Source organism: Zeugodacus cucurbitae, chromosome 6 (assembly GCF_028554725.1).
Source record: "Zeugodacus cucurbitae isolate PBARC_wt_2022May chromosome 6, idZeuCucr1.2, whole genome shotgun sequence".
In the NCBI taxonomy this organism is placed as follows: domain Eukaryota; kingdom Metazoa; phylum Arthropoda; class Insecta; order Diptera; family Tephritidae; genus Zeugodacus; species Zeugodacus cucurbitae.
In genome coordinates this window covers 54,524,232-54,540,230 of record NC_071671.1, presented here as the reverse complement: position 1 = coordinate 54,540,230, position 15,999 = coordinate 54,524,232, and the positions used below count along the sequence as shown (strand labels likewise).

General features: G+C 33.0%; 1 long non-coding RNA gene across 2 annotated transcripts; it reads right to left on the bottom strand.

Annotated features, from left to right (window-relative positions):
• Positions 1–11,622: 11,622 nt before the first annotated feature.
• On the bottom strand, positions 11,623–13,739 carry LOC105218051 (uncharacterized). 2 transcript variants are annotated; one of them, XR_008471854.1, is made up of 4 exons: positions 13,386–13,739; positions 13,144–13,300; positions 12,894–13,080; positions 11,623–12,767 (listed from the first exon to the last, which is right to left on the bottom strand). It is a non-coding gene; the product is annotated as an uncharacterized LOC105218051 (long non-coding RNA). The 2 variants fall into 2 exon arrangements; XR_008471853.1 differs by having other exon boundaries at positions 11,623–13,080.
• Between the last annotated feature and the right edge of the window lie 2,260 nt (positions 13,740–15,999).

Below are 15,999 nucleotides of genomic sequence, written 5' to 3'. Positions count from 1 at the left end.
CATCACAAGTGTTGTTGTTGTTGTTGTTGTTGTTATTATTGTTTTCCAGCGCTGCGCTGACAATGTGCAGATTGCCAATTGTTTTCTTGACGCTCGTTTTGTTTGATTTCATTGCTAATAGCAGCGTTGGCAATTTACAACAAGAACATTCGTTGTTGTTACAATTTGCTGCCGATTTGGTTTATTGTTGTTATTGTTTGCCATTATCTTTTTTCGGTTTGCTGTTTTTTTTTTTTTTTTTGTTGACAAACATATCACAAATGAATAGCGGTAAAGCGTCTACTGGCAGTCTGCGCTTTCATCCTGCGTATGGCGGGCAATTTCACTTCATGGATCCTCAAATCGCCCGCAGAAACTTTGTTATCTTAACGCACTGCCAAAATTGGCAGTTCAACGCTCGCCACAGCCACAGACGCGCTGATATGAAGCCAACAGTCAGCGCTATTGGCAAATAAACTAAAGCGTTTACTACAATTTATTGTTTCTTTATATATATATGTATATACATATGTGAACTCGCATAACAGCGCGTTTTTCATCTCAATGTGTGTGTGTTGCGCTGATCGAAACATTAAATTCAATTTGTTAAAACGCGTTTGAATTTTTATTTTATGGCAGCGTAGATTTTAGAGAGCGAACATTACTTATCCGTTGATTTGATGTATTATTTCATTGAAATTTGTTACGATATCTTATAGTAAAATTAACAGCCAATCTGTAAGTTTAAGTAATTATTTTGAAAGAAATTTTTCGTTCAGCGTAGTTCCGTTAATTGAACCATAACATAATATTTATATAACTTTAAAATTAACCTAAAGTTTTAGCTCTGGTATTTTTTTTTTTTTCAAAATTAATGAAAGAGCTACAAAATAGTTTTTGAGTTATCTGACTAACGAATCGAGGAAGTCTCCTTTTCATGCTCCCTTAACTATGAGGATTTAAATTTATGTATTAGCTTTTATGACTTGAGCCCCGACCTTTCGCAGCAGTGAAACTATGCAAGCATAGATATATAACATTTATAAAAGACACATCGAGTAGATATCATAAATGAGTTGCTTGTCAAATAAAAAATATAAACATAGCTCTCTTTCTCTCACTCAGATCATATCTCTTGTGATCTGTTCGTCCTTACGTGCCTCAAAAAACATCATGCCATGATTTGACTTAAGAGACGGTTGAACGATCGATTACTAAAGGACTTGTTCATCTCTTTCATTTCTTAACTTTGTGGTTTGATAAATATCGTACTTTATAGATGTTCCCGAAAGTTATGTGTGTTAGAGACTACATATGTTCTCAGCAATTGATTTATTCTCTGAATACCTGCGACCAAACTTCATTATTAATATTTATCGATAGAAATTAAATATTGTCCTAAAAGTTCATCGGAATATTCTTTGTGTTTATCAACTTTAAAAATTCAAGTTTTTTTTGTTGGTCATTCAGATTGATTAATGCTATTGTACTCATCTGTACAACATAATTATCCCAAAATAGTTAAGGTCTATTGAGCCTAGACTTCACGCATATAGTATTAAATGTTCTCTAAATATTTTTTTTTTTAATATTGGAAATAGGTGCTAGCAAAATATCTCTTTGTTTCGCTTAGCTGACTAACGAAAAGGTTTGATCTTCGATAGTATTGAAATATTCTATATAAGTAATTTTTTTCAAATCTGCAATACATTAATAGGAAAACGTTTCGACTCCACCCGGATTTAGTACTTCCAAAATATTATTAAGTATTTACTATTTCACACCTTTTGATAGTTGCACAGATTTATTTTGTAAATTTCCCACTACTTAATTAGATGATTAGATTGAGAGAGCTTTTATTGCATACTTTTGGATGCTAATTAGTTCGCCATTTAACTAAATTCATCATGATGCCCAAGAAATAACCCTTTCCTTTAATTGCTTTCCCATAATTAGTTCAGCTGGTCAGTTACATATTAGCGCACAATAGTTACGGTTGCCTTTTTTCAGGAGTGCGGAGTTTGTTATATTTTATGTCATTTGCCTTAAAAAGTGTTAAAAATTGTAATTTGCAATAATTAAAAGTGTTTAAGAGTATTAAAAAGTGTTTATTTAGTAATAATAAGTGTTTTCTTAGCAAAAAGAATGAAGTGCAAAAATCATCGACTGCGCTGCTTACTGCAGTTACACAAAATGACAGCAAGAGTGAGAGCAGAGAAATGTGTTTCGGGAGTAACATGCTATATGAAATACATATATACTCGTACATATGAACGCTTGCTAAATGTGAGATGAGAAATGTGTATGTTTTTTACAAAATTATTTTCTTAGAACAACATTTGCGCCATGTCGAACGGTACAATCGTACACCTTTCAACTAAAATAAAATATGAACTAAAATGTTTTTTTAAATTTTGACAGTAGGATATTTTAATAGCTCTTCATTAGCTCTACATTTAGTGTTAAGGTTGATTTTGGAACGGTTTTCATTTTCAAGATAATTGCAAAAAACCAAGGCATTCGCACGGGACAAAAAATGGAAGTCGTTTTTGGGACAACGATTCAAACGGCGATTTCAGCGAATTGTGAGGCAATATTCAAATGTTTTTGTTTGTAAAATGTTGCGCATTGATGGCCTTTAAAGATGGTATGAATTTCATCCAAAAATAATGTATAGTTTTTTTATACTCTCGCAACCTGTTGCACAGAGTATCATAGTTTTGTTCACATAACGGTTGTTTGTGTCACCAAGAAATATAAGAGTTAGATATGGGGTTATATATACATAAATGATCAGGATGACGAGTAGATTTGAAATCCGGATGTCTGTCCGTCCGTCTGTCCGTCTGTCCGTCTGTCCGTGCAAGCGATAACTTGAGTAAAAATTAAGATATCTTAATGAAACTTGGAACACATGTTCCTTGGCACCCTGAGGAGGTTGCTTTCGAAAATGGGCAAAATCGGTTCACTGCCACGCCCACAAAATGGAGGAAACCGAAAACCTATACAGTGTCATAACTAAGCCATAAATAAAGTTATGAAAATGAAATTTGGAACATAGGATCCCATTAGGGAGGGGCACATTTGGATGTAATTTTTTTGGAAAAGTGGGCGTGACCCCGCCCCCAAATAGGTTTTTTGTATATAACTCGCAAACCAATAAAGCTATATAAGCCAAACTTTCTGCAGTCGTTTCTTTTAGCCATTTCCTTATACAGTCCAAAAATGAAAGAAATCGGATAATAACCACGCCCACCTCCCATACAAAGGTTAGGTTGAAAATTACTAAAAGTGGGTTAACTCCCTAACGAAAAACGTCAGAAACACCAAATTTTACATAAGAAAAGGCAGAAGAAAGCTGCACTGAGATTTTTTTACAAAATGGAAAATGGGCGTGGCGTCGCCCACTTATGGGTCAAAAACCATATCTCAAGAACTATTCGACCGATTTCAATGAAATTCGGTACATAACACTTTCTTGACACCCTGATGACACGGGTGGAATATGGGCGAAATCGGTTCACAACTACGTCTACTTCCCATATAACCCAATCTTGAATTCCATCTGATTCGTTCACTTTATAATGTATTCATAAGGAACCAATGAAGCTAGCGGAATAAAACTTTACACAAATACTGTATTTGAGCTGTGACATCACTTGTGGAAAAATTGTCAAAATCGAACCATGACTTTTCAAGGCCCCTGATATCGAACATGAAGAACCTAGTGCCTAAGGTTAATTTTTCACCGAAAATATAGGTAAATCCCTCAGATATTTTAATGTAATTCATTCCCTCTGAATTTTTTTCTTATAACAGTTTCTCTCTGTACCTGAAATGGTAAAAATTGGGTCATAACTTCCCCCAGATCCCATATACCTAATTATAAGTAATATTAAATTAAGTGAGCGTATAGTCTTCGATACGTTGTATCTTGGTGGTGAAAACGAGCGAAATCGGTTTAGGAATTACCTCAGTCCCCATATACTATTTATGATGATTTTCGTTATTCTATTGAACTTTATGCCGAATATATGGGTCGAATTGTGTTGTCTTTATAAAATTACATCAATAAATTGCGAGAGTATAAAATGTTCGGTTACACCCGAACTTAGCCCTTCCTTACTTGTTTTAATTAATTATTAATCACATTCGCACGGGACATTTTTTTCCATCATAATATTGATGTTGTTTATTTTGTTATAATATGAAATTATTTAACAACAAGTCCAATAAAATGGCTAAAAAAAGTAGTAAATGTATTTATTTATTTATTTTAACTAATATCCAACGAGAAACACAACAAAAATTCTATAGTATGAAATGAAAATAGTATTATGAATGTGAAATACAGTTTTTTCAGAAAATGTTGTCCTCGGGTATAAACATTTTTGGATTTCGTTATCTGCTAGACTTTTCGTTTGATAACTGCTCCCACTCCATCGACGGCTCCTTGCAAAAAAATTATATTCTAATGAAGACTATTTTAATTATTTTATAAAATCAATCAGGCTTGAGAATATAAATTTGATTTTAAACTGAGAGCAGTTACATTAAAAAAATAAATGTTTTAGAAAAGCAACTAAATGATTTCTTAATTTTAGTTAAGAGATTTATCAAGAAAATAATATGTCGTGTCACTTTTAAAAACAAACGATTTTCTCCTGACAACCTTGTTAAAATGAGCACTCTTACTTTGTTTTGTAAGCCTATAGTTTTCGACAAAATCTATTTGAATAGCTATTTCAGTGGAATTTAAAGTGCGGTTTTTGCTCATATGTTAATAATTAATGTAAAAACACTTTATTAGGGTTGACTGAAATTTTTTGAAACTCTACCAAAACTTAGTAGGATTATATGAAATGAAAAATAATATAATAAAATAATGTTTAGTTCAAATTTTAAACTAGAATTTGGACGGAGAAAGCAAATGACAAGTAAGGAAGGACTAAGTTCGAGTGAAACCGAACATTTTATACTCTCGCAATTTATTTATTTAATTTTATTTATATTATATAATACACAATTTGGCCCACATATTCGACATATATATGGTATAAAATCCATTGAATGTTTCAAAACTCTAATATTAGGTGTATGGGAGCTAGGGGAAGTTATGTCCCGATTTTACTCATTTTTGACACGGAGACATATTATTAGAAGAAAATTATTCCATCTGAACTTCTTCAAAATATCTAAGTGACCTACCTATATTTTCGGTAAAAAAATTATTAGAAGCTCTGAGGTCCTCATATTCGATATATGGGACCTTGAATCCTTATAGCCCGATTTTGGCGATTTTTAGAAGGTCGATGCCAATCTTTAAATGTAGTAATTTTGCAAAGTTTTGTTACGATATCTTCACTAGTGCTTACTTTATATATTGTAAAGTAAACGATTCAGATCGATTTCAAATTTTTGTATATGGAACGTAGACGTGGTTGTGAACCGATTTGGACTATTTTCACAACATATCATTGGGATACCAAGCAAATACTATAAACAGAATTTCATTGAAATTGGTCGAGTAGTTTCGAAGATATTGTTTTTGCCCCATAAGTGGGTGGGTTTTGAGTGCAGCTCTTCTGTGCCATCTTTATAATGAAATTTAAGGTTTCTGGTGGTTTTTCTTATCGAATTAAAGCATGTTTAGTTGTTTCCAACATAACCTTTGTATGGGAGGTTGGCGTGGTTATAATCCGATTTCTTCCATTTTTGGACTGTATAACTGTATATGGAAATGCCTGAAGAAAACGAGTAATTATTTCAAAAAAGTATTTCATCAAGATCACTTGAGTAGTTCTTGAGAAATATAATATTAATAATCTTCTTTAGATACAACAAAATCTTCTGTGCAATGTGCTAATCTAAAAATTAAAGTAGAATCACATTTCTTAATTAATTCTTGAAATATAGAATTAAAATCTATTTAAGTATAAAGTTAAACCATAAAGAGATAATTTATTACATTGTATATCTCATTGCTAACTTACTCATTAATAAGCATAGTGTCACACAAAATCCAACTTTCGCAAAAGCCACTACCTGAATTGTCATATGGAGATTTTCAAAATGTACTAAAACTAACCTAGAAACCATTTTTGCCCAACTTTGGCTTGGAAAAGCTTTTAAAATGCCACACCAGTGTAGCCAATTAGCACATAAAGTTGTGTATTTCTTTTCTATGCTCTATTCCATTAAAAAGTTGCATCATAGTTGGCCCACATTTGCCGAAAATGAAATACCAACTGAATTTTAAATTTGCCAAACACTTTTCTCTCACGTGTGTAATGCACGTGCATGTGAGTAAATAAATATATTGTGGGTGTCTTTTAGTAACCAACTACACGTTTTTGTTCATACTTGGTGTTTCTGTATGGAAATGAAAGAATTTTATGGAGAAATATTATGAGAAAAGCTAGGTTATGTCACCGCAAAACATTTGCAAAACCACGTCAACAGGGTTACCTCAGCTTTTATTAAAAGTTATCATGTAACAAGAATATCGTTAAAAAAATAGGATGAAATGTCGATTGCAACAACTCAACCATATATGGTTTTTTCTATTTATCTGTAAAGTTTTTCAAATAAATTTAAATTGATTGCTGTCGGACATTGGTCATATGTACATATATACGAGACATAAATATGGAAAGTTTAGAATCAGTGGGGAGTAGCTCTTCTTTCACATTATCTAAAACTTATTGATATATGTTTCTATTTCGATAACTTTGACATTTATTTCTCCATGGAATTTCCAAAAGAACTTCTTCACCGGAGGTGTTCTGAATGCTGGGGCAACAGTCAGCCATCGAGTTTCGAGTTCCTATGGTATTCTTGAACTATATCAAGAACTTGTCTTGTCTTGTTTTTAATTTTCATCTTTATTTTGTGGTTAGCGGATAGTTCCAATGAGAGCTAGAAGAGGGTAATTAGATGCACATATATAACATAATAAGGGAGATCTGCGCCAATTACCGTGGTATAAGTCTCCTCAATATCGCATAGAAGGTTTTGTCGAGCGTATTGTGTGAAAGATTAAAGCCCACCGTCAACGAACTGATTGGACCTTATCAGTGTGGCTTTAGACCTGGAAAATCGACAATGGACCAGATATTCACCATGCGCCAAATATTGGAAAAGACCCGAGAGAGAAGAATCGATACTCACCATCTTTTCATCGATTTTAAAGCTGCCTTCGATAGCACGAAAAGGAGCTGCCTTTATGCCGCGATGTCTGAATTTGGTATCCCTGCAAAACTAATACGGCTATGTAAGCTGACGTTGAGCAACACCAAAAGCTCCGTCAGGATCGGGAAGGACCTCTCCAAGCCGTTCGATACCAAACGAGGCTTCAGACAGGGTGACTCACTATCGTGCGACTTCTTCAATCTATTGCTGGAAAAAATAATACGAGCAGCAGAACTAAATAGAGAGGGTACAGTCTTCTACAAGAGTGTACAGCTCCTGGCGTATGCCGATGATATTGATATCATCGGAAGCAACAACCGCGCCGTTTGTTCTGCGTTTTCCAGACTAGATAAAGAAGCGAAGCGTATGGGTCTGGTGGTGAATGAGGACAAGACGAAATATCTCCTGTCATCAAACAAACAGTCAGCGTACACGCGTCTTGGATCCCACGTCACTGTTGATAGTCATTCCTTTGAAGTATTAGATAGTTTCGTCTACTTGGGAACCAGCGTTAACAAAACCAACAACGTCAGCCTTGAAATCCAACGCAGAATCACTCTTGCCAACAGGTGTTACTTTGGACTGAGTAGGCAATTGCAAAGTAAAGTCCTCTCTCGACGAACAAAAATCAAACTCTACAAGTCGCTCATTATTCCCGTCCTGATGTATGGCGCCGAAGCGTGGACGATGACAACATCCGATGAGACAACTCTTGGTGTTTTCGAGAGAAAGATTTTGCGTAAGATTTATGGTCCTCTGAACATTGGCAACGGCGTATACCGCAGACGATGGAACGATGAGCTGTACGATTTATACGACGACATTGACATAGTTCAGCGAACAAAAAGACAGCGGCTACGCTGGCTAGGTCATGTTGTACGAATGGATGAAAACACTCCAGCTCTGAAAGTGTTCGATGCAGTACCCGCTGGAGGAAGCCGCAGAAGAAGACGACCTCCACTCCGGTGGAAAGACCAAGTGCAAAGTGACCTGGCTTCACTTGGTGTTTATAGTTGGCGTCAAAAAGCAAAAAGGAGGAACGAGTGGCGCGCTCTGGTGGATTCGGCTATAATCGCTTAAAGCGGTTTCTACGCCAAATATATATATATAACTGCAATAAAAGATTTGTGTACTAATTGTTGATATTATTTATCTTAAACGTTTATACCAAAAAAATTTACTTTCTTTTATATTTGCACGGAATACGCATGCTGCCAGAAAGATGGTCAAAAGTAGTAGCTAGCGACTGCCAATATTTTGAATAACATTTTTTAACCGTTTTTATACAAAAAAAAACCTTAAATTTACAAAAAAAAAACGGCGGAAGCAAAGTTGAAGGCCTAATATACTTTAGATTAAATAATGTTATCAGTCTCTCCTCCTCGATCCTTTTTAATTCATAAAAATAAATTCGATTTAGGATTTAGGAGAAGTCCAGGTACCAAAAACACCAGGAAATGTTTCCACTTGGCCCAGAATTGAATAATTTATTATTTGTTCAAATATTATAAATTTAGGCACATTTGAATCAGTAAACATATAGAAGTAATAAATACCATGAGTAGTCCGAAAGAGAAACTGATTCTTTTTAATTGACGTAGGCACCGCTTACGCGGTTATAGCCGAGTTTACAACAGCGCGCCATTCATTCTTCCTTTTGGCAGTTTGGGCAGTCCAATTGGTGATACCAAGTGAAGTCACGTCATTCTCCACCTGGTCTGTCCCAACGGAGGGGAGGTCTTACTCTTCCTCACCAGCGGTTACAGCATCGGAGCGCTTTCGTCCATTCGAACAACTTTTTGATCATTGTTGTTAATACCGAGAGATTTAGATTTGCTTAAGAATACTCCTTATCGTATGTAACGTTTATCCTTCGGTAATTTTTTGTTATGTCTACGATTCTACTCACTATGTTGGTCGTCTCAGTATTTGGTCGGCATATATAATATCTTATCCATTTCCTATATGTTTATTAAGTATGACTTTAGGTAAATAAAAATTTGATAAAGGTCATTCAATTTCGAAATCCCCCCTTTTTAATAGGTGAAAAATTTATTTTCAGTCAACGATTGATTGAATCCAACAATTAATACAATATCTTTACTCGAGCGCCATCTATCGGATTTAAAATATGTTGCAAAATATTTATTGAAATTGATTTTTTTATTTTACTTGAAACAGCTGAGCAAAAACAATCAGAACATAATTTAAATTTCTTTATTATATGTATTTAGAACTATCTAGATTCAACATTCTTAAGTAATGGACTATTTACAAACTGAAACAGGAACTAAGAACTATGATAACTAAGAATTAATCTATATCTAAGAATATTTCTATAAACTTGAAAGAAAATTTTTTGAACAATTAATGATATTAAGAAACAAGCATCATTAGAGAATATCTTATTTAATTTGAACAACTTAAAATGTTTACCAAGTCCTCTAATAAGACACATGATTCCACTAAGGAAATTAAAATTCATCTAATACACCTAATTTAAATCATATTGTTAATATTTTGAATATTTTCCAGCTCAATTCACACCGTCGAATTTGCACCCGAAACTCTTTGCAATATTTCTTCAAATCAACAACTCCGGCACAAACACTTCTACACATATGGAGTGTTCTTATTAAATCAAATGTGTGTGTGTGTGGGAGTGAAACATATTTTCAACAGCTGCAGTTGATTTTTCTGAGGAATTTACTCGAATCAAAGTGAGAGCATTAGAGTCATTTGTCTAAGTCAAATTTGCACACAACTCGAATAATGCGCGTTAATGATTTTGTTGTTGATTTTATTGTTGTTTGTTGTTGCTGTCGCTGGTGCTGCGTAATGTCGAGTTGATTGAAGCGCAAATCGAATCAAATCAAATTTGGCATAATCATTTACTCGCTTATCAGTGACATTACAGGCATCGCATCTACGGAGTCAATAAAAGCAACTTAATGCCACAGTAAGTTGAGTATATTCATCTATATTTGCTATTCACTATATACATACATACCAACAACAACATAATTCAATTTGTACGCCAGCTGACAGCTAAACACGTGTGATTTAAGAAAACAGTTACTCAGAAGTAAACATGTGTGCGAGAGAATTAATGCAACGGCAGTAGGACCAAAGCAGCCGAAGTAGACTTGTGTGTATTTACCGTTGTGTTCTACAGTTAAGTGTTTCCCTCTTGTACCGCATACATACATCCGTGTATTGGTGTAGTATTAAGAGCTCAAGCTCATTGATTGACATCTCGAGTGTTGATGGTGTTGCATCTTAAATGTTTTTGCAACACCGACACTCGGATCTATCTGCGGTAATTGATTGTAAAAAGTTACCTTATAAGTGCTTAAGGATTTGCTTAGCAGCAGGCAGTCAGTCAGGCAGGCAACTGCCGTTAGCTAACTGTGGCTTGTGGTGTGAATTCCAATGAGATTGCAGACACACAGAGCTCTTTAGGTGTAGGAGTTGCAGAGGGACTTCTATTTTGCCTCATGCGTTCGTAAATAGCTACATAACGGTATATATATACACATACTCAGATATATAACATGTCTATATGGGAATATATTTATTATATGTCATACATACACACATCCAAATATGTATATGTATTATTTTTTTTTTTTCATCTGGATGCCTGTGGCATCAATCTCTTTATGCTCTTTTAAGCTCAATTTAAGTGTATGTTTGTATGTAACTTTCGGTGAATGTATTATATTTGCTTATGCTTCTATTTTCTTTGATATGTGTACTTGAGTAAATAATATAAATTTCCTTTGACAATTATACATGTATTTAGATAAAGACCCTTCATTTAAATATTTTTGCTTAAGTACTGTCATTAATTATCAAAAGGAAGCGCATCTCTACCTTTGAGGAAATGTTTGCAAATGTGAAATTAATACTGTTGACGACGTGTCAAGCATTAAAAACAATAACAACAAAATGCAAAATGTTTAATGTCAATACAATTTTTTCGTGGTTACTTTAAGTGTTCTGAGGCTCATACCCCTAAACCAAGCTTTTATTGTGAATTCAAGATACTCAGTTGTTATTTTCTGATTTGCCTGGAGTTTTGAACGAATTTAGAAATAATTCTAATGTTTTTGTTTTTTTCCTCAGTTATTACAGATACGATACTTGATGTTGACCCAAGATATTTTCCTCGATATATATCCATCAAATAATAATTCGTCTAACATCTTATTTCCAAATATGTTTCTATGGATAGTCACCCAGATTAATCAACAAAAATAGGTTCAGCTATCGTAATATTATCAAACGCCTAACAGCTTAAACAGGGTTGTAAACAACAAGATCTTCTACTGAAAAAAATTTTAATGCGAATGAAAAGCCCTTGAGCTCAGCTAAGGTTACAGTCTGCACCGCATTTAATTTAAATTCATGAGAACATACTAAACTAATGTTCTACTCACCCTAAAACCTCTCATCTAATCAACAAGTTAGGAAAGGCTAAGTGCGGCTGCAACCGAACATTTTATACTCTCGCTATTTATTGATCAATTTTTATTAAGATAACACGCAATTAGACCCAATTTGAAAATTCTATAATTAGGTATATGAGAGCTAGGGGAAGTTATGACCTGATTTTAACCATTTCCGATACAGAGACACACTATTAGAAGAAAAAGATTTCCACTGAATTAAATTAAGATATCTGAGAGATTTAGTTCTTCAAATTCGATATCCGGGGCCTTGAAAAGTTATAGTCCGATTTCGAAAATTTTTTCACAAGTGGTGCCACGGATCATATACAGTACTTATGTAAATATTTATTTCGCTGTGTTCTTTGGTTCCTAATGTATATCTTATAAAGTGAAGGAATCAGATGGAATTCAAAATTGAGTTATATGGAAAGTTTTCGCAGTTGTGAACCGATCTCATCCATTTTCCACACGTGTCATCAGGGTGTCAAAAAAATATTATATACCGAATTTCATTGAAATCTGTCAAGTAGTTCCTGAGATATGTTTTTGACTCATAAGTGGGCGGAACCACGCCCATTTTCCATTTTATCAAAAAATCTTAGTGCAGCTTCTTTCTGGTATTTATTCTGTAAAATTTTGTGTTTTTGACATTTTTCGTTAATGAGTTAACCCACTTTTAGTAATTTTCCACCTAACCTTTGTATGGGAGGTGGGCGTGGTTATTATCAAATTTCTCTCATTTTTGGACTGTATTAAGAAGTGTCTATAAAAACGACTGCAGAATGTTTGGTTTATATAGGTTTTTGGTTTGAGAGATATGTACAAAAAACCTATTTGGGGGCGGGGAAACGCCCACTTCCCCAAAAAAATTACATCCAAATATACCCCTTCATATTGCGATCCATCATACCAAATTTTATTTCCATAGCTTTATTTATGGCACTTTATGTGTTTTCGGTTTTCGCCATTTTGTGGACGTGGCAGTGGTCCGATTTTTCCCATTTTCGAAAACAACCTTCCTATGGTGCCAAGAAACAAGTGTGCCAAGTTTCGTCAAGATACCTTAATTTTTACCCAAGTTACGGCTTGCACAGACGGACGGACGGCTTATATGGCAGTGGCTATGAATGGTGAATGTTTGATCTTCGAAAAAATAAAAAATGTAAATATCGAAAAATATTGGTCCAAGTTTTATTCAATACACAGAAAAATTATATTTGTCGTATAGTGTAAAGAATTCTACCATTTCTCAATTCAAATTTTTTTTACCTGAAAATAGAACCCCTTATATCAACTTAGGCATTCAGTTGTTAAGTCATGAAATCTCAGATTTTCCGAAAAAAAACTAGTTTATATTTCATATTTTTTGCCTATCATCCAAATAGTATAATCGCTTAAGATGGTTTCATCCGAAAGAATAGCAATTCAGATATAGAATACTACTACGCTCAAATAACTAGAAGCAAAAGCTTGGTTTAATATGGTATATCGATATCATCTCTTTATACAAAATACTTACGGTCTCACTGGAAATAAGTTTTGTCGAATATATAGTAAAGAATTTCTAATTTCGTAAGATCCGAAAATAACCTATCCTCAGCTTTACATCATCTTCCACATATCTCACCCTCTCCTCATACCCATATGTACCCACTCACTTCCATTTCATCATAAGTCTAAAAAACAATCACAATTCTAATATATTTTTCCGTGTAATTTTGTACCCAAAAAGTGCGCATTTTATATTTAATAGCTACACACCCTCAATCAGTGATGATTTGCTTCTTCACCTACTTCTATATAATATAAAATATAAGCAAACATAAACCGTTGTAAAAATATCGCAAAAAGAAAACAAGCGAAGCGTCGCAGAAAAAATTTAATAAGACGTCAAAACACATTCGTTTCGCCTGATTTGTGCACACCTGTTGTTTTATTATTTGTCGCGCACTTTCCCGCACAGCGAAATGAGGGCAAAAGCTAATTTGACAGTCTTTCATAGCACCGTTTTCATATTTAATAAACACATTTACGTTTATATTTCGCGCGCTGGGCGAATATTGTATTTTGTGCTGCTTGTTGTTTTTTTGTATTTTCTTGTTTTTATCCTACATATTCTAAACGGTATTATTTTTCTAATTTTCACCAGCAGGTGTCTCCATTTAAGGGGATAATACATATGCGTAAGCAGTCGCCTGCAGTCAAAGGAAAATGTTAGAGAATGGAAGGTTAGTTTTGATACATTGTTTGATAAACTGTGTAGTTCTTCGAAAATATTAAATATTTCATAACAAATAATTTCTAATAATTTCGAAATATTTTCGAATACACATTTTTCGAACATATATTTTCGAAGTTAGTTTATATGCACATATTTTTCATATAATATTTTTTGTAAATTATTTTCTTCTAATTTCGAAATATTTAAATGTTAGTGAATGGAAGGTTAGTTTTGATAAATTGTTTGGTAAACTGTGTAGTTCTTCGAAAATATTAAATATTTCATAACAAATAATTTCTAATAATTTCGAAATATTTTCGAATACACATTTTTCGAACATATATTTTCGAAGTTAGTTTATATGCACATAATTTTCATATAATATTTTTTGTAAATTATATTCTTCTAATTTCGAAATATTTTCGAATATATATTTTTCGAACATCTTTTTCGAAGATAGTTTATATACAAATATTTGTCATTTTATTATCTTATTAATTTTTTTTTTTAATTTCGAAATACATATGTATTTTCGAATACATTTTATTATTTATAATTTTTTATTTATTTTACATTTTTCATATTATCTATTTTCTTATCATTTCGAATACATTTCATTCTAACACATTTTTTCGAAGATAACTTAGAAAGAAATATTTTTCATATTATCATATTTTTTATTATTTCGATATATTTTCGAAAATATTTTTTTCGAATGTAGTTTATATGCACATATTTTTCATATAATCATTTTTGTAAATTATTTTCTTCTAATTTCGAAATATTTAAATGTTAGTGAATGGAAGGTTAGTTTTGATAAATTGTTTGATAAACTGTGTAGTTATTCGAAAATATGGAAAATTTCATTAAAAAAATTTCTAATAATTTCGAAATATTTTCGAATATAAATTTTTCGAACATATATTTTCGAAGTTAGATATGCACAAATTTTTCATATAATATTTTTTGTAAATTATTTTCTTCTAATTTCGAAATATTTTCGAATATATATTTTTCGAATATCTTATTTTCGAATTTAGTTCCTATACAAAAATGTTTCATATTCTTACGTATTGAAATTATTTTCTTATAATTTCGAAATATTTTCGAATATATTTTTCGCACATAGTTTTTCGAAAATAGTTTATAAACACATAATAGTCTATAAACAATTAATATAAAAATTATTTCAGATACAATTTTGGTTACAACTAAGATGAGTTACAAAAAGAGATAGACCATAGTGCTCCCTTGTATCTCTATTTGCCGAATAGCATCAAGAAGATCAAATTCTTTATAAGCAGCTGACTAACTTTTTCTCTCGTTCCTAAAATCTGTGCATCTCTGCACATTTTGCTAATATCCACAATGTTGACTACTTTGTGTTTGTGTGCATACTTCACAACACCTTCTTCAGCAATCGGCCAGGAGTCGACGATTCAGCCACATGTGTATGTTTATATACCTATACACCTATAAACGCTGCTTACAAAATATTATATAATAGAAAAGCTTGGCAAGCAGTGAGACGTTCGATGACATCTTGTGCCAATTTTCTCAGCCATCAGGCGCCATGACAACAACAATATAAAACAACATGCAAGGTGTGCTCATATGTAAATATGTAGATAAACATGTGTGCGTAAATGTTGCTGCAACACTCTCACACACATTGTTGCCATTAAATTTTGTTTATAGTGTTTCATATGTTTGCATATAAAGTGAAAATTCTTGTTAAATATGTTGTAAAAATTTTTAATAAGTTCAAGCAAAATATTGCGTGGCGCGTTTCAGTGATAAAAACATAATAATTGTTTGTTGTAAGCAGCTTGCGCAAAATGCTTTTGCAATTGCCAAGCGCTTTTATTAATTCATAAAGCAAGTGAGACGTAAAGATTTTCGGTGTGTATGTGGTTTAAACGCCCGAAAATATCTCTATTTGAAGGTTGGAGGGTCGTTGACCTGAAATTGTATACTGGGTTAATAGTTATTACACACCATTGTTGTTGTAGTTATGCTCTAGCAACAAAGTAGCTAACAGTTTTCATACCTCACTGTTGTTACTTTCATTTTGTATTGTTTGTGTGCGTAAAACAGGTGAAATTAAAATGAAATTTCAACGCCATAATCCAGCGCACATAACCTCCAAAATAA